The 22,500-nt window shown below is 36.1% G+C and overlaps 1 long non-coding RNA gene across 1 annotated transcript in view; it reads left to right on the top strand.

Annotated features, from left to right (window-relative positions):
* LOC145260387 (uncharacterized) overlaps positions 1-22,500 on the top strand; it is an 876,688-nt gene that overhangs the window by 679,055 nt on the left and 175,133 nt on the right. The window lies entirely within an intron of this gene.

The raw sequence follows: 22,500 nt of genomic DNA, 5'->3' as shown, positions 1-22,500 counted from the left end.
TGGTTTCAAATAGAATTTTTATTGGTCTTTCATGTATTGGTTTCAAATAGAATTTTATTTAGTCTGTCATGCAGTGGTTCCTAGTAGAATGTTCTTTGGTCTGTCATGCATCGGTTTGAAATAGAATTTTATTTGGTCTGTCTTGCATTGGTTTTAAATAGATTTTTCATTAGCCTATCATGCATTGGTTTCAAATATCATTTTCATTGGTCTGTCATGCAATGTTTCCAAATAAAAGTTTCTTTGGTCTGTCATGCAGTGGTTTTAAATATAATTTTCATTGATCTGTTATGCAGTGGTTTCAAATAAAATTTTCTTTCGTCTGCCATGCAATGGTTGTAAATAGAATTTTCTTTGGTCTGTCATACATTAGTATCAAATAGAATTTTCTTTGGCCTGTCAAGCATAGATTTCAAATAGAATTTTTACTGGACTGTCATGCTTAAGTGATGTTTGAAACAGAATTTTCTTTGGTCTGTCATACATTAGTATCAAATAGAATTACTTTGGTCTGTCAAGCATAGATTTCAAATAGAATTTTCATTGGACTGTCATGATGTTTAAAACAGAATTTTCTTTGGTTTTTCACACTAAAATATGGAATATCCTTTTAATCAAACTGTTATTCTTTAGTTTGGTTTGTCATACGTCAGATTGGAATATCCTTTTCATAAGTCTGACACGTTTAATTTTGAAATATACGGTGAGCCCCCCCAAAACGGAAACTTTTTAACAATCCATAAAAAACCATAACTGATGGAAGAAAAATATTTTGTTTATTTATTGAAACCTTAAAACATGCCATTAAAGAAACAATGCTGAAATCTATATAAATATTATCGTAGTACATTTAAGCTCCGTATGTACGTGAGCCACGGTTTCCAGATTCTAAATTATTCGATCGGACGATCCTTTTTATTAAAAAAGGCGAATAGAAGGTAATAACATACAATAAACATCAAATTAGTATACAGATACGTTAACTTAATGTACGCAGAATGCAATCACCTTCTATCCTCCTTCTTAATAAATAGGAATTCCCAATCACCGAAGACGCAATGTTACAAAATAAAAACAATTTAAATGATGTCGCTTTTGGGCCGTACCTGAAACTAAAATAGACCTTCTTGGTTTTCTGGCTAGGATCCAAGAGTAGTGTACGTTCTGTGCAAAGATGATATAATGATATCGTGGGGTTTCTGCTCGTACCGGGCGTCCATACAATGGAAATATGTCACAGAATCTTATAAGGATATTGGAGATAAACCGTAATAACCAGATGTATTCTGAGATTGCATTATCCATATTACTTAAATAAATAATTTTATAGTTTTAACAAAAGGGCTATAATAATATCGAGGGGGCTGCATTCACGCTGAACATCCATAGAACGCCTAGCAGCAATATTTTAAATATGAAAGATGCCGCTGTGGAATTTCCACAGGTCCTGCAAGTTTTCATTTAAAAAGATACGTCCTGTAGATTGTGTCTTCTTGTGCGAATGGTTCTTAGAAATCTACTGTTGAAATTGCCCATCGATTGCTGCAACATCGTGAATTCTCTGTTTTAACTCACTCAGAGTTTTTAGTTGAGTTGTATAACGTTTACCTCTTGAGAAAGTCCTACAAGAACAAATTTGCAAACGGATAAATCTGGCGAACTAGTCTTGAGATCATACGATTATCGAACAATTCTCGTAGAGCCTTCAATGATTGCCGTGTAATGTGTGATGTTGTCTCATCCTGATGTAACCAGTGATCCATGGCTTCTAAAATAGTGAAATGTTTACTTGCTCAAGGTCACTATCTCGCAGCGTTCCCAGTTCCTCACGCTCGGCAATTCGTACTCTAAAAATTCCCGTTTTTTTTTTTTTAGGGTCACCCAGTATCATTATCGTTAGTCTGTCATACCTAACTTTGAAATAGTATTTTTGTTGGTTTGTCAAGCTTAAGTCAGAAATAACCTTAGCATCGCTAAATATGCAGATTTAATGAAAGGATTGATCCGTATTTTTGTTTGCTTTTTAAAATTTTGTTGATTTAATTTTTGTTGGTTTCATTTTCAATTTATTTGCGCATTGTTTACCGATGTGGTCTCTCGAAGCAGCAAACATCAAAAAACCGGAAAAATACTGGCTTTTTCTTTTCACTTTTCATTTCTTTTTCCCCTGAAGCCAGGAGACATTCTGAAATGAAAATAATCTGCAATTACTTTAATCAAAACACGCGCCCTCCTACCACTGATATCATCACTAAAAACGAAATTTCCATTTTTGAAATTGATTGTTATTCACTTGCAATCTCGAGAGACGACAGTTCTCATTGGACTGTGATTTGAATCTTTGAGTTTTGTATTCTTTCAAATCAGGGAGACGTGGCTCCTTTCATGAGAACCCTACATAATTTTCCGCTTTATTTTTTTTTTCTATTAGAAACTGCAAAATTTTGAATATTCAATAAATCTTTTTGTCAGCTTCAATTTGAAATATTCTTTAGAAATAAAATGTTAGAAGAGGAATTAACCCCACAACTGATACGGAGAATAGAGAACTTATATTAAATTTGTTTTTGTTTTTTGTTCTTGTTTTTTAACTCGTATTGATTCCAAATAAGGAACATTGCCAATGAGTCAAATTTATAGAGGCATCGTAAGTAGGGACATAAGCACCAAGATGTTTTTTCATATTACATTTAAATTTCTGCATGTAAGTACAGCGGAGAAAACAGGAAACAAGGAAAGAATTCCAAATGCAAGCAGTTCGATAAACGAATCCATTATATATATATATATATATATATATATATATATAGATAGATAGATAGATAGATAGAGAGAGAGAGAGAGAGAGAGAGAGAGAGAGAGAGAGAGGTTGGTTGGTTGGTTGGTTGGTTGTTTTTGTTTTACAGCATATCAACCCTTTTCAGGTTATTTAATGCCGAATCCAAAGATTTTGAAGACAATTTTTTTTAATAGAATATACTTGTTGTTTTCAAGTCGGTTTCTATTTAACCCATAGTTGGGACCCTAACAGGTACAACCACTCCGGGTCAGAGTGGACCTGGGAGCAATGGTAATTAAAGGGTGGCTCCACACTCCCCAAAGCCCACAAGCTGGGGCCTCACCACTGGATATAGTTTAAGGTCATATCCAGGACCCCCATTGAGGGACTTTTACCCTTTGCAGAGGGGCAGTCGGCATATTCTAATGCCCCACCGACAGGGCCAAGAGAGAGAGAGAGAGAGAGAGAGAGAGAGATACATACATATACATATATATATATGCATATACATATATATATACATATACATATCTATATATACATATACATATCTATATATACATATACATATATATACATATATATACATATATATATATATATATATATATATATATATATATATATATATATATATATATAAGCCAAGTATGTCCAAAGATGGAATACTACTGCCATATCTGGACAGGAGCTGTTAAAAACAGCCTATCCTGCCTTGACAGAGTACAAAATAGACTTCGTTGCTTAGTAGGGATGCCCTTTTCTCTTGCCTGCAACCTCTCTCCCACAGAACAGACGTTGTGAGCCTATCCTTGTTTTATCGTTATTTCCATGGCAGGTGCTCGTCTGCACTCACATCTCTGGTCCCCCTCGCCAATCTTTCACGAAAAACACCCGTCTAGCTGAATCCACTGTCAAATATTTTCCCCACTCTTTATCTGTGCCTAAATCAAAACGTAGATTCCATGAACAAAGCTTCTTTCTTAGAACTGCTCGCCTGTGGAACTTCCCACCTGACTACAACCTGGATGTCTTCAAGTCCAACGTAAACGAATTCCTAATGAACCGCCCCCTTAAGTAAACACTTCAATAAATCTCCACCCTAACGTACTGTACTTGCAATAACCCTTATCCCTGAGTGGCTTCCGGGCCTTGATAAGTGGTGACTACTGTGTAAAAATAAATAAATAAATATATATATATATGTAGAAATATATTTTCTTTTAATATATACCAATCCTTATTTAAGAAGTTCAATGTAATTACAGAGCAATATAGTGAATAAATGACGTTCTTCTGATCAGTTAAGGGAATAATGTATTCACTGATTGATATAAAAATTAAGTGATTGATTTTGCGCTACGAAACAGATACTGTTAAGAATTGTAAATATCAACTGAATTAAAGGAATAAATTAAAAGATGGTCAACATCATGCATTTTGGAATATTGTTTTTTTTATGATTTATTCAATATATATATATATATATATATATATATATATATATATATATATATATATATATATATATATATATAACCTTCTCTCTTTAAGCAGAGAGATTGTCTTTTGGGTTTGGCCGTGATTAGTCTCTGAGGCGTTTCCTCTCCATTGTACAATTATCATAACGATAGATGTATTTTAGTCGTTTCTCCCATTTTTTTCTTCTTCCCGATAATTTTATTTTATTTTAGTCGTTCCTTCCGTTTAAATTCGTTTCCCTATACAAAAAAAAAAAAAAAAAACTCGATTCGGCTTTGAAAAGTGAGGGCGAAACCTGGTCGGCCGACTCTACCCCCTTATTTATCTAACTTTTTCTTTCTCAACCTTCATCGAATTTTTTTCTTCCGTCCTTCTTTTTACCAAGGATACAAAAAACTTAGTCTTCTCTTTTTAATGGCTACAATAAAGTTTTGTACCAGCCCTGCAAAATAATTATATATATATATAGTATAAAGCTTTAAGACATCTGGGGACCACTACCGTGAAGGGGAGATATTTTTGCCATAGTCGGTATGGTTTGCAGGTATTTACGATGAAAAAGCACAACAAATTTAGCAAAGCGATTTTCATGGAAGTACGAGAGGCATTTATTCCGCCATAATGGATCAGATGGGAATTGAAAATTGCATTGTTATAATGACTGAACATATGCATTCATAACCTAACAGTTCATCTCTCTGTTGCAGTTATTGACAGTTGGAGACTCTAAGAAAGCAACCCTGTCATGCACATGCGTCAGAAACGGAGATGTGTTACTGAATTCCCAGGAAATGTGCATCGAGAATGGTGGTGACTATGTAGAAAAATAAATTCTAGAGCACGAAAGGTTGCTAGTTTTAATGATACCATTCCCGTCTTTGTACCACTCCAACTGTTTTATGTTAAAAAAATAAGAGCGTTTACTTCAGAAACGACCTTCATATTATACTAGTTTAATAAATTTCGAGACTTTTTTGTATAGGCACTTTTATTGACAGTACACATATGAAACTCTAGTCCCTTCAAAGTAATCACCTCCGTTTGCAATGCATTTGTTGTGCGATTCCAACAACTTCTGGAAGGACCCCATGGAAGTCCTCATGTGTGAAGATGTGAATGACCCTCATCACAGCCTTTTTCATCTCCTCTATTGTCTCATAATGACAGCCTCTAAGATTTTCCTTGAGCTTAGGGAATAACCAAAAGTCAAAAGGAACAAGGTATAAACTATTGAAAGGTTGATGTCCATCTTGGTCAAATAGTCTGCGACAAGGATAGAGCACCCTCTGGACAACTTTGCACAAATCTTCCACATCCCAAGTTACTCACGAATAATTATGTGTACAGTTCCCACATTGGCATGAAACTGTGGATTTATTGTTTCTATAGATACACAACGGTCTTTATTAATGAAATTCTTTATTTGGCCAATCAACTCTGGTTTTCTGACTTCCTTATTCCTCCCATACATCTCATCATCCCTCACAGACTCCCTGCCTTCCTTGAATCTGTTATGCAACTCAAAAACTGATGCTCGATTTATGCAAGATGGTCCAAAGCAGCCTTTTTTTCTATTATGACATTATTACCCCAAACAAGGTAGAGTGCCACTTTGATCTATCAGGGAAATAGGTTGCAAGGATGCTATGTAGAGAGTTGAGCAGCAAGATTTCTATTCACATTATACTTGAACTTTTGCATGTCAGTACAGTTGGGGAAGCAGGAACCCGAGAAGGAACTTGAAAAATAAAAACAAAGCCTCGGCAAGCTGCACAATAGCTAATTTTATTGCAACCAACGTTTGGTCCCTTATATGTAATGATGTATCTGTTTATAACTTTTTTGCAATTTGCACATATTTTTTTTTTTATTAATTCCGTAAAACATAACTTTTAAAAAGACTTAAAATTTGTGATTCAAGTTTAAAGACAGGCAGTTCATATTTACTTAACCTCAGTTTAATGTCCGGGTAAAATTTGCTATGCAAGCAGTAAAGAGGATAATTTAGTACAATATGGATACTCAGTGTTCATTGAATTAACATATCTTTCAATATGGCACTTAGCTATCCACTGCTAATTTTATTATGTAATATCATGTGAGCATTATTTAGGGAAGAAACTATTAGAGTAGAAGGCTTTCTTATATTTAGGAGTCTCTGCTGTATAGGGTGGGATTTTGCTGCTTGTTGGGTTTGTTGGGAGTAATTACGTCGAGGGGGTATAAGTGCTTATAGTTTGTCAGAGCATCCACCATTAAAATACTTATAAAACTGGCAGATGGATGCAACATTTCGTCGATTGCCAATTCAGAACCTTTCAGGTTGGTGACTCTCTTTTAAACCCTGTCCAAGAGTGAAAGACAAATAGCAGATGCACCAGCCCAGATGGTGGCCTTGTAGAGGTGTAGGATACTTTCAGGCATAAGTAACTTTCTAGCACGGTAAAAAGAGCCCACCTTCTTAGCAGTAGCCTTGGCAATGCTCTCGATGTATCTGTTCCAACTCATGTTCCCTGTGAACGTTAAGTAGAACAGTTTGAACAAGGTACTTTCAGGTAATATATCATTAGCTATTGGTGGTTGAGAAGGCTTTTTGTAATTATTAAAGGAAACAAGCTTAGTCTTGGCAGCATTGAATGTTACCTTCCATGTTGATTCCCATTTCACTACAGATCGGAGGTCTTCCTCTAGGGTTTCCGTGATTGTCCTGGATATCTATTCATTCATTTTCCTCTAGTGCCTGTTACAGAGCATGATGCCATCACCAAATATACCCATCTCAGAGACAATTTTATCGGGGAGGTCATTTATGAATATCAAGAATAATAAAGGTCCATGGATCGACCCCTGAGGTACAGCTGCATTTATATCATATTGCTTAGATGTATGACCATTGAGGACAACCTGAATACTCCTCTTATTTCAAAAGGATGTAAAGTATTCGTTCAGTAATATCATAGGATCTGATTTTCATGAAAAGACCATCGTGCCATACCCTGTCAAAAGCCTTAGATATATCTAGGGCTACTGCCCTCTACTCTCTGCCTTATACAGTGTATGGTATATATGTTCAGAGATTACAGTTAGAATATCTGCAGTAGAACGGGCTTGCCTAAATCCATATTGATAGTCAGACAGCAGTTTAGCAACTGTAAGGTGGTGGACTAGAACTTGATTAATAAGGGACTCAAATATTTTGGCAAAACGAGGGAGGGGGTTAATGGGACGAATATTTAATGAGTTAGTTCTTTTGTCAGAATTCTTGTAAACTGCTACCACAGAAGCAGTTTTTTAGCAGTTAGGAAAGCATGATTCGTTAAGTTTTGACAAGCTTCTGGATTTGTCCTTTACTCCTGATCTGAAATGGAACATGTACATCAAATCTGTTGCCAAGGTCGCTGGAAAGATGGTGGGATCCTTCTACCGCTCCAGAAGATATCTCACTACTGATGCAATTCTCTATCTATATAAAAGCCAAGTACGTCCAAGGATGGAATACTGCTGCCATATCTGGGCAGGAGCTGCTAAAAACAGCCTATCCTGCCTTGACAGAGTACAAAATAGACTTTGTGGCTTAGTGGGGGATGCCCTTTTATCTACCCTGCAACCTCTCTCCCACAGAAGAGACGTTGCGAGCCTATCTTTGTTTTATCATTATTTCTATTGCAAGTGCTCGTCTGAACTCCAATCTCTGGTCTCCCCTCGCCAATCTTTCACGAAAAACACCCGTCTAGCTGAATCCACTGTGAAAAATTTCCCCCACTCTTTATCAAAACGTGTATTCCATGAACAAAGCTTCTTTCTTAGAACTGCACGCCTGTGGAACTCTGTTCCGTCTGCCTGCTTCCCACCTGACTACAACTTGGATGTCTTCAAGTCCAACGTTAACAAATTCCTAATGAACCGCCGTCTTAAGTAAACACTTCATCAAATTTCTGCACTAACGTACTGTACTTGCAATAACCCTTATCCCTGAGTTGCTTCCGGGCCTTGATAAGTGGTGACCACCGTGTAAAAAAAAAAAGAAAAAAAAGGTATTTGTTGAAGTCTGAAAATACCATACGTTTCTGTTGCATTTTTTCCAAGTCTAAAACAGAATTTTGTTGCATATCGTTCTTCTAAAATGTCCTCACATCCAAATTGCATTTTTGAAATTCACCGGCTGTGGCAATCAAGCTTTAGTAGAGTGTATTCCAATTCCTTCTATAGCTGTTCATTTGAACCTGAAATCATAAAAATTGGTCAGTCATATCATAAGATGTATAGCAATAACGTACTGATTTTTCAAGCGTCTATGACAATTTTAAATGGATATACAAAAAATTTTGGAAACTTATTTAAGGCATTTTCTACCAAAGAAAATGCTACTGTAATGTCTCACGAGAAAGGTTGTCCACGTTGATATAAGAGATGTTAAATGGGCGCTTGTGACAAGCCATTCAACTTTCCCTAGGTGCCATCTAGGAACATAAATATATAGAAAATCTGCAATCCGTAACAAAATTTTCAGAAGTAATAAGAAATTTTCTTGTGGTTACTGCACACTAACTGACTATGTCGAAACAATTCTTAGTTCGACGTCCAATCTAAGTTGCTGCCTACCCAGTCAGCATGATAGTAGAGCCAAGATAGACAAGGGAATCCCCATTATTTAGGTAAATTCCGTCCAACATGAACAGCTGCCAGGTAGCCTGGTCAATCAGTGATGACGAGGCATTTGTTTTGGAGGCATTAATGTACATCCCTAATCTGTGAGATCAACTCTATTAAGCACAGCTTGCATCTCCTCCCAGTCGATCGAAGTTGGACGATATCATCTGTGTAAGCAAAGTCAGACGTGGTCACGTTTAACCCAACTGCAACCCCCTTGTGATCTTGAAGGGCTTTTTTGAGGATATAATCAATTGCATAGTTTAAAAGTGTTGGGAAGCAGCTTGTCACCTCGAGGGAGAGCTCAATCGCAAGGTCCTCTCTCTGCGCCCCTCCGCCTGGCTGGCACAAACATGTCAGTAGTCACCTGAAAACCACAATTAAGGATAACCTGGAGGTACTAACGGGCCCATAAGTAATTCATCTACAGCGTTGGAATCGGGAGTGGTTAGCTAGGTGGACCAGGGTCAATGAAAAAGGACTGCAACGGTTTGAGAGGTAGTTTGTGCTAAGGAGGAAGCTGATCCAATTCGACCACGATGATAGCCGCTACAAATCGGAACGAGTCAATTCTTAGTTTGTAATATGTAACCAGAGGAAAGCTAAACAGAAACACAAATAGTTGGGCAGAGAACAATAATACAGGATGTCCCAAAAGAAGCTTATTATTATTAATTATTACTATTATTATTATTTAATACTATTATTATTATTTATTACTATTATTATTATTATTATTATTATTATTACTATTATTATTATTTAATACTATTATTATTATTTATTACTATTATTATTATTATTATTATTATTATTATTGTTATTTATTACTATTATTATTATTTATTACTATTATTATTATTATTATTATTAATTATTACTATTATTATTATTTAATACTATTATTATTATTTATTACTATTATTATTATTATTATTATTATTATTGTTATTTATTACTATTATTATTATTTATTACTATTATTATTATTATTATTATTATTATTGTTATTTATTACTATTATTATTATTTATTACTATTATTATTATTATTATTATTATTATTATTATTATTATTATTATTATTATTATTATTATTGTTATTTATTACTATATTATAAAGCATTAAAGTAAAGCTTGCCCTAAAAGAGGTTAAATGATTTTAAATTTGATTAACTTCCTCAACATTTAAGTTATGCTTACCAATTTTCATATGTAGGTAGATGAGCCTCTGTGTGATTTTTTGAAATATAGTTAGATATCATAGTCTACATATTCTAATTTTATTTACACAACTTAATCTAAGGTATGTTTTTCACAAGGTCTAATTTTAGTTATGAAAAATGATGTTACTCAAATGTCAACCATTTTCATTTTCACACTCTTGTGCTCTCTGCAGGGCATTGTCCAGCACATCACTTAATGTTTCCGGGTTTATGGCTCTAATTTCCTCCTCTATTGTCATTGGCTGAAGCTCTTACACCAATTGAATTTTATATAGAAATTTGCCCTCTTCATGAAGCATTCTGTGAAGAGATGATCGAGAAACCCCAATTTGACTTGATCTCCATCTTACTGACATGGATGGATCCTCGGCTACACTCTCTGCTAATCTCTGACGATTCTCATCACTTCTTGCCGTACGGGGTCTACCAGATTTAGGGAGGTCACATACAGACCCTTACTCATGAAATCGAACCACCATAGCTTCTATTGCATTGGGAGTAGGGGAATTTCTTGTGTTGAAGTTTCGTCGAAATTCTCTTTGAGTTTCTGATATTGACTCATTCAACCGAAAATACGACTCTACAATAAATATCCGCTCCTCGGTAGTGTAACACCTCATGATGAGTTTGGAAGGGTTACTCTAGATGATGTGAAAAAATAAAAGAAAAATATCAAAAATTAAGAAAGTTATGAATTTTTTTTAACCATCAACTTCTTTTGGGACAGCCTGTAGTAATAGCTCTTTCTTTTTTCCTTTAAGTTGTTGTAAACGTTTTTGTTGTTGTTGCTGTTGTTGGCAGTAGATGCAACAGTTATTAAATAGTGATAGCACACGAGTTATTATTTTAATTTTAGAAAAAATAGTATATGTAAGAGGTTCGTTCCAAAAGAAAAATCTCCTATTTTTTTTTTATTCAGAAAGTTGAAGAGCTACAAAGACGGGAGTGGTACAATTCAAACGACCAACCTTTTGTGGCCTTGAACTTATTATTCTACATATGCACAACTACTTTTAATGCATTTTTGCTAGGAAGTTTGTGATGCACCTCTGCTTCTGGCGCACGTCCATGACAGCGGTTGCTTTCTTATAGTCTTCATAGAGCGATAGAAAAGCTATCTCAAACTCTCTCTCTCTCTCTCTCTCTCTCTCCTCCCTTTCTCTTCCACTCTCTTTCTCTCTCCCGTCTCTTCTATTTTGAACCTCTTCCCCTCTCTGTCTCTTCCCCCCTCTCGCTCTCTCTCTCGCTCTCTCTCTCTCTCTCTCTCTCTCTCTCTCTCTCTCTATCTCTCTCTCTCTCTTACACGTGCATGGTCAGGAAAATGAGAGAGATTTTCTCAATTTATCCACAACTTTCTCTGGTAATTTTTTATCCATGACAATATTTTTTTTTACTAGGGAGTCACCATTTATCAAGGCCCCAGAGCAATTCGAGGATAAGAGTTAACGAGTGTTGCATTCAACTGGGAATCAGGCTAGCGGAACAGTGTCCGGCGCGAGAACATTGCTGTGATATCTTATGGTGGGGATTCAGTGTAACAAGAAATTGTTTACATCGGACTTTAAAACGCTTGTGTTAAAGTCAGCCGAGAAGTAGCTCCGTGATATTGTTCCCCAGAGAGGCAGTTCTAGGAAATAAACTTTGCTCATGGAAGTTTTGTTTAGTTTTATGCATAAAGAGAGAGAAAAGGAAATTATTGACAATAACTGTAGGCAGACAAATTTTTATTGTGAATGTTTTACAGGGGTGGTGGGGGCATATTTTGAAGTTTTGTCATCAACCACACCGATCAGCCATACAAGAGTACTGGTTGGGCATTTTTTTTCTTCTTTTTACTTGAGAGTCATCACTTATCAAGGTCCAAAGGCCTCTCGAGGATAAGAGAGTTAGCCAAGCCCCTTTCGGGAACGAAAGAAAGGGTGACATGACAATGTAATTCTACAAAGAAATCGATCATCATCATCATTATCATCATCATCACCACCACCACCACCACCACCACCAGCTGCAATAATAAATATCATCATGTTATTTATAAGTCTTCGCTTGTCATCATTCAACCTGAAAGGTAATGTGATTTTGTTGTTAACGATATCCCCATCATAAATAATGAATCCCTCTCAGTGTGTAAAAAGAACAGTCCACTCTCACATCTATATCCCTTCTACCTCACATAATGAACTCAACAATAATGAAAATTATCACCGTCGCCGTCACAGTGTTTCATCCTCTTTTATAAATGTCTCATCCCCGATGTACACACCCCTCTACACTATACAAGACAGATTAATATTCCGCATTTCATCCACTCTAGGATTCTTCAGGCTTATGCACATAAGCCTGGAGAATCCTAGAGTGGATGAAACGCGGAATATTCAGTGTAGCTTATTCGCCATATACATTTTATAACTTACTAACTAGCTCTACCTACGAATTGAGCACTGTTGAAGAAAATACTTAAAGTTTACGCATAAATTTATACTTTCGTATATTAATTTATGTGAGTAAATGAAGAAGTTATATATATATATATATATATATATATATATATATATATATATATATATATATATATATATATATAGTGGAAATGGTTATTAATAAAAACTGCAGAAAGTGCTAAATACTGTTGTAGAGCAAATATGCGTTTTATTTTTCATTACCGTATCTTTCTGTTAAGTTACAGAGGAAGCTACAGACGGCCAAAAAACGGCCGGATAGCTGAAACAATAATGTAACTTAACAGAAAGATACGGTAATAAAAAATAAAACGTATATATATATATATATATATATATATATATATATATATATATATATATATATATGTGTGTGTGTGTGTGTGTGTGTGTGTGTGTGTGTGTGTGTGTCTGTGTGTGTCTGTGTCATAGGGTCATTACGATAATAAAAAATAAAACGTATATATATATATATATATATATATATATATATGTGTGTGTGTGTGTCTGTGTGTGTGTGTCTGTGTGTGTGTGTCTGTGTCTGTGTGTGTGTATAAAAGTGAAAGTGTCTGTCTCTGCATGTGTCTGTGTGTACATTTCCCTACGCAATAGCTCTGTCAATTTTAAGTCTACAGACTCGAAATTTGATATACAGGGTACTGATATTTGGGAAAATCGTATATATATATATATATATATATATATATATATATATATATATATACTATTGTTATGAATAAATATTTAAAAAAATTGTTTTATATTTCCGAATAGAAATTTTAAAATCGGCAAGAACTTTTACACCAACCTAATAATGTGATGTTAAAGCCAAGCATTAAACGGCCCTTTGCAGGTGCAAGATTAAAGCTGTCGAAAAGGCGCCACTTTGGTTTGTTTTAAATTTGAAAGCTAGAAAATAAGAAAGTTTAAAGGGGAAAAAAATCCTCCGAGTAAAATAAACGGAAAAACGAAACGCAACTCAATTTAACGCTGAATCCATTTTGATCATGTTCATTTCTAAGTTGCTCAGTCGGCTGTAAATGAAATGTGCTTAATTCACTCTTTGATTAATTAAATGAAAGGCTGTCAAAGTTGTTTAGTTAATTAAACCGAACTTTGAACAGGCAATGTGGTTATTTTTTCTCCCTGTAATGACCCTATGACCCTTGTAAATGCGTTTTAGCTGTTAACTAGAGAATAAGATGTCTACCACTACTACTACTACTACTACTACTACCACTACTAACAGTCTCAACGATGCCATCAATGTTATCGTTCATCCAAAAAACGCATGTGAAAGCGAAGGGCGAAAAACTACAATAAAAAAAGAGAACGAAACAATGATTAAAAATTTACTGCTAACCGAAAGATACTAAAAAAAATTAGGATTAACTACAGGATGTCTAAAAAAGACACTAATAGTTTTGACATATATATATATATATATACAGTACTGTTTTGCAGCTCATCAGTGCGGCTAGACAAGCAACAACCTCAAGCCAGGATCGAAACCCGACCACCCAAACGACAGTCAGAGCTTCAAACCGTTGCGCTATTTGGCTTCTGCTATACGGGCAGTGAATTAACAATGTTTTCATATATATATATATATATATATATATATATATATATATATATATATATATATATATATATATATATATATATATCCATGACAAATAGCACCCTACCTGAGAATTCTATCTCCAAACTTCTCGGCCTTACGTTTGTGGGTATTATGAACTGGAACAAATACATAGAGGACATTGCAAAGGCTTCTGCAAAGAAGGTGAGTTCTCTCTATCGAGCTAGAAGACTATTCAGACCTGAGAGTATCCTGTATTTCTACAAGGCCACCATTCGCTCATGCATCGAGTCTTGTTGCCACATCTGGTCTGATGCATCTACCACTAGTCTCTCCCTCTTAGATTGGGTCCAAAAAAGAGTTGTCAATCTAGTCGGTCCCACTTTATCAACTAAGCTCCAGCCCCTGTCCCATCGCTGCAATGTTGCATCACCGTGTTTTAATGGAATGTGTTCTGATGAACTCGTTTTACTTATACCCCCTCGAAGTACATATCCTTGACAAACTTGCTTAGCGATGAGATCTCACCCCATCACTGTTGCTGTTCCTAAATGCTAGAAAGCTTTCTATTCTAATAGTTTCTTCCCTCGAACAGCTAGACTTTGGAATGCCCTTCCTGCTGCCTGTTTCCCCTGGCTGTACTGATACACAGAAGTTTAAACGTAACATAAACAAATATCTTCTTAATATTTCGTAGAAATGGCTCCAACTAGTAGTCGCTTACGTGCAAGTGGCGATATGCTTGTAAATGGTGAGCGTGAGTAAAACAATAGATTCTTTATTTTTGATTTCTTTCTATAATTTAAACACAATCGGACTAAGACATTGCAAGTTTTTTAAATCCAAAATTCAAGCAATCTTTATTTATAAAAAATAATGTCTTTTAAATGTTGCTCATTTTCAGCTTTTCATATTTGTACTCTTTCCAAAACAGATTGCAGAATCTCTGGATTGCGATCTCACTCCCTTATGTTTTCTTGCAGGGTTTGGGGTTTGTTAACATAACTTGGCCTTCGGGTCAGGATCAAAGTGTAGTATCTGTTCCGGCAGATGCTGCACTTAAGATAATTTGTACCAGTCAATGGAGGGGAAACCCTCTATACTGGGACAATTATTATTTTTGGTAACCAGAGTGCCCCCTTTTTGGGGAGCTGGTTTTTACCTCACATTAAAAACGGCCTTGTGCCTAATTTGCTCAGTGGGGGAGCAAATAAATACCATCTGTTCCGGCAGATGCTGCAAGCTATGACTAGCAAAGACCAGCTATGACTAGCAAAGACCAGATGTGGGGGCAACCCCACATGCCTGACCTTTAACCAGCTCCCATTTCCCACCTCTCGGGACTGGTCCCCTTTTTCCCTTCCCCTTCCCTTCACTCCTCACATTAAAAATCGGCCTTGTGCCTAATTTTCTCGGTGGGGGAGCAAATAAATACCATCTGTTCCGGCAGATACTGCAAGCTATGACTAGCAAAGACCAGCTATGACTAGCAAAGACCAGATGTGGGGCAACCCCACATGCCTGACCTTTAACCAGCTCCCATTTCCCACCTCTCGGGTGCTGGTCCCCTTTTCCTCTTCCCCCTCCCTTCACTCCTCACATTAAAAATCGGCCTTGTGCCTAATTTGCTCGGTGGGGGAGCAAATAAATACCATCTCTTCAGGCAGATACTGCAAGCAAAGACCAGATGTGGGGGCAACCTCACATACCTGACCTTTAACCAGCTCCCATTTCCCACCTCTCGGGAGCTGGTCCCCTTTTTCCCTTCCCCCTCCCTTCACTCCTCACATTAAAAATTGGTCTTGTGCCTAATTTGCTCGGTGGGGGAGCAAATAAATACCATCTGTTCCGGCAGATATTGCAAGCAAAGACCATATGTGGGGGCAACCCCACATATAAGACCTTGGTCAATGTAGGGGCAACCCTTCATACCAATTGTCACTATCCAGCTCCCCTACTCCCCGGGGAGTTGGTCCCCATTTCCCCTTCGCTCCTCACTTTAAAAATCGGCCTTGTGCCTAATTTGCTCGGTGTAGAAGCAAATAAATACATCAAAGGGTAGTATCTGTTCTTCAAATGCTGTACTTCAATTTCTTGTTCTCTGTCAGTGGAGGAGAAATCCTTCACGACTGAGACAATTTTTTATTTTTGTTCCTTTTCTCCACGTTAAAAAACGACCCTGGTGTCTAACTCTGTCCAGTGGGGAGGCATTGTAAATAGGAACATCGACTTGGGCTATCTCTTATATGAAAATGCCCTCAGCAAGCGCTTTTAGTCAAAACAATTGATCCACTGATTTTGGTAAAACAATTTCACAGCTTGCGTATATTGTTCAATAAGATACTTATGCATAATTTGTGTCCAAAGTAAAACATCTGAAATAGAGAAGAAAAATAATCATTAATGGTAAACTGACAAAGATTTTCAACCCTTCATGACTTTTTGGACATCCTGTACTAATATTTACAAATATTTCATTTAGAAATGATTTAATGTTGTTAGTATCACTTTTATTGGAATTATTACGGAGTCACTGGTGTGGTGCCCTGTGATTGGATGAAAAACAACCAATCACGGGCTGCCATTCTAGTTTCCTCCCCGACCCCTATTTGCGCGGCCCCTTTGAACTTTCGGCCTCTTTTGCGGTTGGGACCTGATTGCGAGTACATCCATTTCGCCAGCTCTCCGCCACCAGAAATACGGGACGCACGTGGAGTCCAAGCCGTAATAGCAGCACAGACCAAGGCCGCACCTTTTCTCTTTCATACCAACTAAGGACACAGGAAAGATTTAATTGATAAACAGACACATCACATCTGTGAGATAAGTTTCCCGCAAACCCAATTGTTTGCAACACCTTTATTTTCCCTTTTTGTAAATACAGTCTTTTATAACATTTAACTCTGTGTTTGTTTTTTCCTTTCTTCTTGACGTCGTCACATTACTTTGTTACCTCAAACGTTTGGGAAATCCCAATACTTTTGCCGCATGTGTCGGCAACTGATGAAACTGACAGTTATAATCTGTTACTTAAAGGAGACATTTTTTTTTTAGTTAATTTATTAATAGCTGAACTTTCTTTTATAGAACAAGCTTTTATTTCCAGATCGCCTTTCCTGGGATTAAAATTATCCCATCGCTTTAGGTTTTATCCGTAATCCTTTCATCCGGAAATCTTCCAATAGTAGAATGAATTTGAAGCGGAGCAAGATTTTACTAAAGGTGATAAAATCATTTGCTGCGAGATTTGCTGCTTAAATATAATAAGGCGACATTTGCTGTTCAAATATAATAAGGCGACATTTGCTGCTCAAATATAATAAGGCGACATTTGCTGTTCAAATACAATAAGGCAACATCTGCTGCTCAAGTATAATAAGGCGACATTTGCTGCTCAAATATAATAAGGCGACATTTGCTGCTCAAATATAATAAGGCGACATTTGCTGTTCAAATATAATAAGGCGACATTTGCTGTTCAAATATAATAAGGCGACATTTGCTGCTCAAATATAATAAGGCGATATTTGCTGTTTAAATATAATAAAGCGACACTTGTTGCTTAAAAGTAATGCAACGACATTTTCTATTTAAAATAATCTTCTTGCTTAAAAATATTAAGGCTACATTTGCTAAAAAATCATTAGACGACATTTGCTGCTCAAAAATAATAAGGCGACATTTGCTGCATAAATACGACGTTTTCTGCTTAAAGGTAATAACGCGAAATTTGCTGCTTAAAAATAATAACGCGTCATTTGCTGTTTAAAAATAACAAGGCGATATTTGCTGCTTAAATGAACGCAGTATTTGCAACTCAGAAATTATAAGGTGACATTTGCCGCTAAATGTAATAAGGCGACATTTGCTGCTTAAACGTAATAAGGTGACATTTGTCGCTAAATGTAATAAGGTGACATTTGCTGGTTAAACGTAATAAGGCGACATTTTTCGCTAAATGTAATAAGGCGACATTTGCTGGTTGAACGTAATAAGGCGACATTTGTCGCTAAATGTAATAAGGCGATATTTGCTACTTAAGCATAATAAGGCGATATTTGTTGCTAAAAAATAAGGTAACATTTGATGCTCAAAGCTAATATGACAACATTGGATAGTTAAATGTAACTGTTGCTAAAAATGACGTTTGCAGCTCAAATATAAGACAACATTTGTTGCTAGAAAGAATGAGGCAACATTTGATGCTCAATTATAACAATGCAATAATTTTTACTAAATAAAACTGAAACTTTCTGATAAAAAAAATCTACACGGCGGCATTTGATACTAAAAATGAATATTGTTGCATTTAATCAAATACAAGGATAATAAGGCAACATTTGTAGCTAAAAAATGAAGTTTGCAACATTTAATGCCCAAAAGGGATACATTTGATACTCAAATATAATAAGACGACATTTATTGCTCCGAAATAATAATGTTGCGGATGCTGTTCAACAATCAGACAACTTTAGAAACTCATCATCATGATTAAATTCTAAATGAAATCATCATCATCATCATCATCATGAAATTCTAAATGAACTCATCATCATCATCATCATCATGAAATTCTAAATGAAATTCTAAACTATCCTATCTCTACCCAAGTCTTTATTTATTCGTTGTCCTCTAAGGTCCTCTTTTATCATTTTAATCTATGTTTTCCTAAGACTTCTGCTTGGACTGAACATGCTACCTGGCATAGTGGATAACATACTTGGTAAAAATTCACTTGCAAAGTTACACTCTTCTGGAGGTTGAAGGTACAATCCTCAGCGTGAGCGACACTCAAAATGCAATTGCAAATTACGTAGAACTTCTACAAGATGTATCCGTTGTCTTTTTTGAAATAATAGTCATTTGAAATGAAACTTATTTTTGTTACATGATAAGGGCTGTCCCCTTTTCATGTAAGTATAAAAATGGAAAATTTAGTTTAAAATGAAAATGAAATGGCATAGGCGAAATTCGAACCTCGTAATTTAGTTTAGAAATAGATTACGTGTGAGAATTTAAAAATGTAAAACAAAGCATTTGTTTAGAAATAGATAAATATTTCAAGAAAAGAATGTGAGCTGTCAAGTTTATTATGAAATTTTAAATTGAAAGAATGCAGTTTATAAGATAATGTTTTTAACATATTGAATATAGGTTAAAATTCCTTTTGTAGAAATAGGAAAAGTTTTGGGACACGTATGTCCAGGACACGTGGAAGAATGCACATGTTTTAACATGTGTATGACGTCACGGAAAATAGAAAATTCTAGAATAGAGAAAAACTTTAGTTAGAAGAAGACAGTCAGTGAGAAAACTCAGAGAGAGTCAGACGTCAGGAGCGAGACGTCACTTCAAGGAAAAATGTGAAACTTTGAATTCTTGATGATGGAATCACGGCCGTGTGAAGAATAAACCATTATGTTTTTGTAAAGCTCGTCTTGTGTCTTATGATTCCTACAGAAAGGTAAAGTCCAATTATATTATGTATTTGTGTTAATATATGTCTTTACATACACGTCTCAACATCATAATGTCCGAACTGTTTGAACACATATCCCTTCACTCTAAGAGCTTTCTCCTTCTTCCATCAGCAAGATCTAAGAAAGAACATTTTAATATATAAGAATTATGATATGAACTATCTCACTAAGTCTCGTACAACAACTTATACAACTTCTCTCTCTCTCTCTCTCTCTCTCTCTCTCTCTCTCTCTCTCTCTCTCTCTCTCTCTCTCTCTGAGTCTTACAACATCCCTCACTGTAATAAGCCTCTCTCTCTCACAAGAAAAAGCATCACTGTAATAGAACTCTTTCTAAGCATTCTCTCACTAAGACTCTTAAAATGAAACCCCCTACGCAACATATACATATTTGGTGCCCTTATGCAACATTTTCACGGGAGAAGAAATAGTCATTTTTTTTTCTTTCATAATGATATTGACCCTAACAGATAAGCATCATCATCATCATCATCATCATCATCATCATCATCATCGTCGTCGTCATCATCATCATACACATTATCACCACCACCATCATCAATATCATCGTCACCACCGCCATCACCATAATCATCACCATCATCATCACTATCATCATCATCATCATCATCATCATCATCATCACCATCACTATTAGCATCACTATCACCATTATCATCGCTATTACATCATCATCACTAATGCCATCATGATCATCGTAACCATCACTATAACCATGATTATTACCATCATCACTATCAGTTTAATATTCATTTTACTTGCTAGCATGTATTGAACGGCTTTAAGATATTGACTTCCAAAGTGACGTATCTCTGGCCAGGTCTTTAGTTATCCCTCTTTCTTCAAGTCCATTTTTATCACATCCTCTCATGCTTTTCTTGGTCTTTTTTATGTGAATTGGACATTCTGCCCCGACTGTTCTTCATCTATTAACCACAAAACTCTTATCCATTCTTCTAACGTGTACATACTATCAGAGTCTCCTGTTCTGCACACATCTCTCTTTACTGGAAAAAAAGTTAATCTTCCTCTGAGGTCATAATCTTTAAGACCCACATTACACATCCATCGTATCATGTTGTTTTTGTTTTTATTTTTTTATTTACTCGTGTTCACCCCTTACAAGCATATCGCCACTTTGGCGTAAGGGGCTGCTATTTGGGGCCATGTGTACGAAAAATTAGCAATATATTTGTTTATGTTACATTTAAACTTCTGCATATCAGTACAGCCAGGGAAGCAGGCAGCAGGAAGGGAATTCCAAAGTCTAGCTGTTCGAGGGAAGAAACTATTAGAATAGAAAGCTTTCTGGCATTTAGGGACATCAACAGTGAAAGGAGTGAGATCTTATTGCTGAGCGGGTTTGTCGGATATAGGTACGTCGAGGGGGCACAAGTGAAACGAGTTCATCAGATCACATTCCATTAAAACATTTGTAAAACAGGCACAGTGATGCAACATTGCGGCGATGGGACAGGGGCTGGAGCTTAGTTGATAAAGTGGGACCAATTAGATTGACAACTCTTTTTTGGACCTTATCTAAGAGGGAGAGACTAGTGGTAGATACACCAGCTCAGATGTGGCAACAATACTCGATGCATGTGCGAATGGTGGCCTTGTAGAGGTACAGGATACCCTCAGATGTGAGTAGTCTTCTAGCTTGATAGACGGAACTCACTTTTTTTGCAGCAGCCTTTGCAATGTCCTCTATGTATTTGTTCCAGTTAACATTACCCACACATATTAGGCCGGGGAGTTTGAAGGTAGAATTCTCAAGTAGAGTGCTATTTGTCATGGATATAGGGATTTGGAGAGGCGTTTGTTACTTCAAAACTATTAAAATTGATGTTGTAATCTGCTTGAAACAGTATGCATAATGTGAAACGTGTTGTGTTTAAAGTAAACTTTACACATAGATGTAGAAAGCGTCGTGGAATTTCCATGGGTCGCCACTAGTTAATTATTATCGTGTCTATCAATATTCTGTCTCGTAATCAAAGGTCGATAGACTTTTGATTTTCTTTCTTTTTTTTTCTTTTTCTTTTTTTGTTTGTTTTGTATTTGATTTCCGCAATCACGATAATCTACCAAACTTATCTCTTTAAATGGGAATGAGACAGCGAGAAAGTAGAGCTCGCGCAGATCATTCGGTATGACTGTTATTTATCCAGGGGGATTAGCCACTGCTGATAATCTGCGTCTTAGTTATTAACCTGTTTTAAAATAAAGTATTAAGTTCGGTTAGCTTGCACTACCGGGTCGCAAGAGGGCGCTCCTCTCTTTCTCTCGGCCTCGTTCGCCTTTTCCACTCAAGTGACGGAATAACTAGGAGACAATTGGATTTACATATATGTATATATTTGCCTTTTTTATACTCTGCGGTCTCTCCAAAGGATTTACCTGAGACAGATGCAAAGAAAACAAAAATGAAGCAAGGTAAAATAATCAAAACACCTATTTTATCTACTATTTTGCAGATTAGAGAAACGGATACGAAAACTGCTCAAACTTGTAGATGTTTTTTACTCGTTTGTGGTGTATCAGAATGTACGTGTAGATATATAATAATATATGATATATAATAATACATAATATATAATAAGGATATCGAGTGTGGAAAGTCGAGCTTGTGTTTACTTTCCGCTCCCTCAATTTTGTCCTTTAGTTCTCACATTCTATGAACAATGTTTCTGGGAAAGTGGCTGGGGTGGTGGTGCTTGTTGTTTTCTGGGTCGCCTGTTGTTTTGAGTGGGTGGTGTGTGGTGATTGTCAATCCTCATAACATTCAGCATCATTAAGCCGAGTGTTTTTAGCCTTAA

Source organism: Euprymna scolopes, chromosome 36, assembly GCF_053919585.1.
Source record: "Euprymna scolopes isolate OS-2025 chromosome 36, ASM5391958v1, whole genome shotgun sequence".
In the NCBI taxonomy this organism is placed as follows: domain Eukaryota; kingdom Metazoa; phylum Mollusca; class Cephalopoda; order Sepiida; family Sepiolidae; genus Euprymna; species Euprymna scolopes.
Note: the sequence above shows the minus strand (reverse complement) of the source record. Positions and strands in the feature narration are given on the sequence as shown.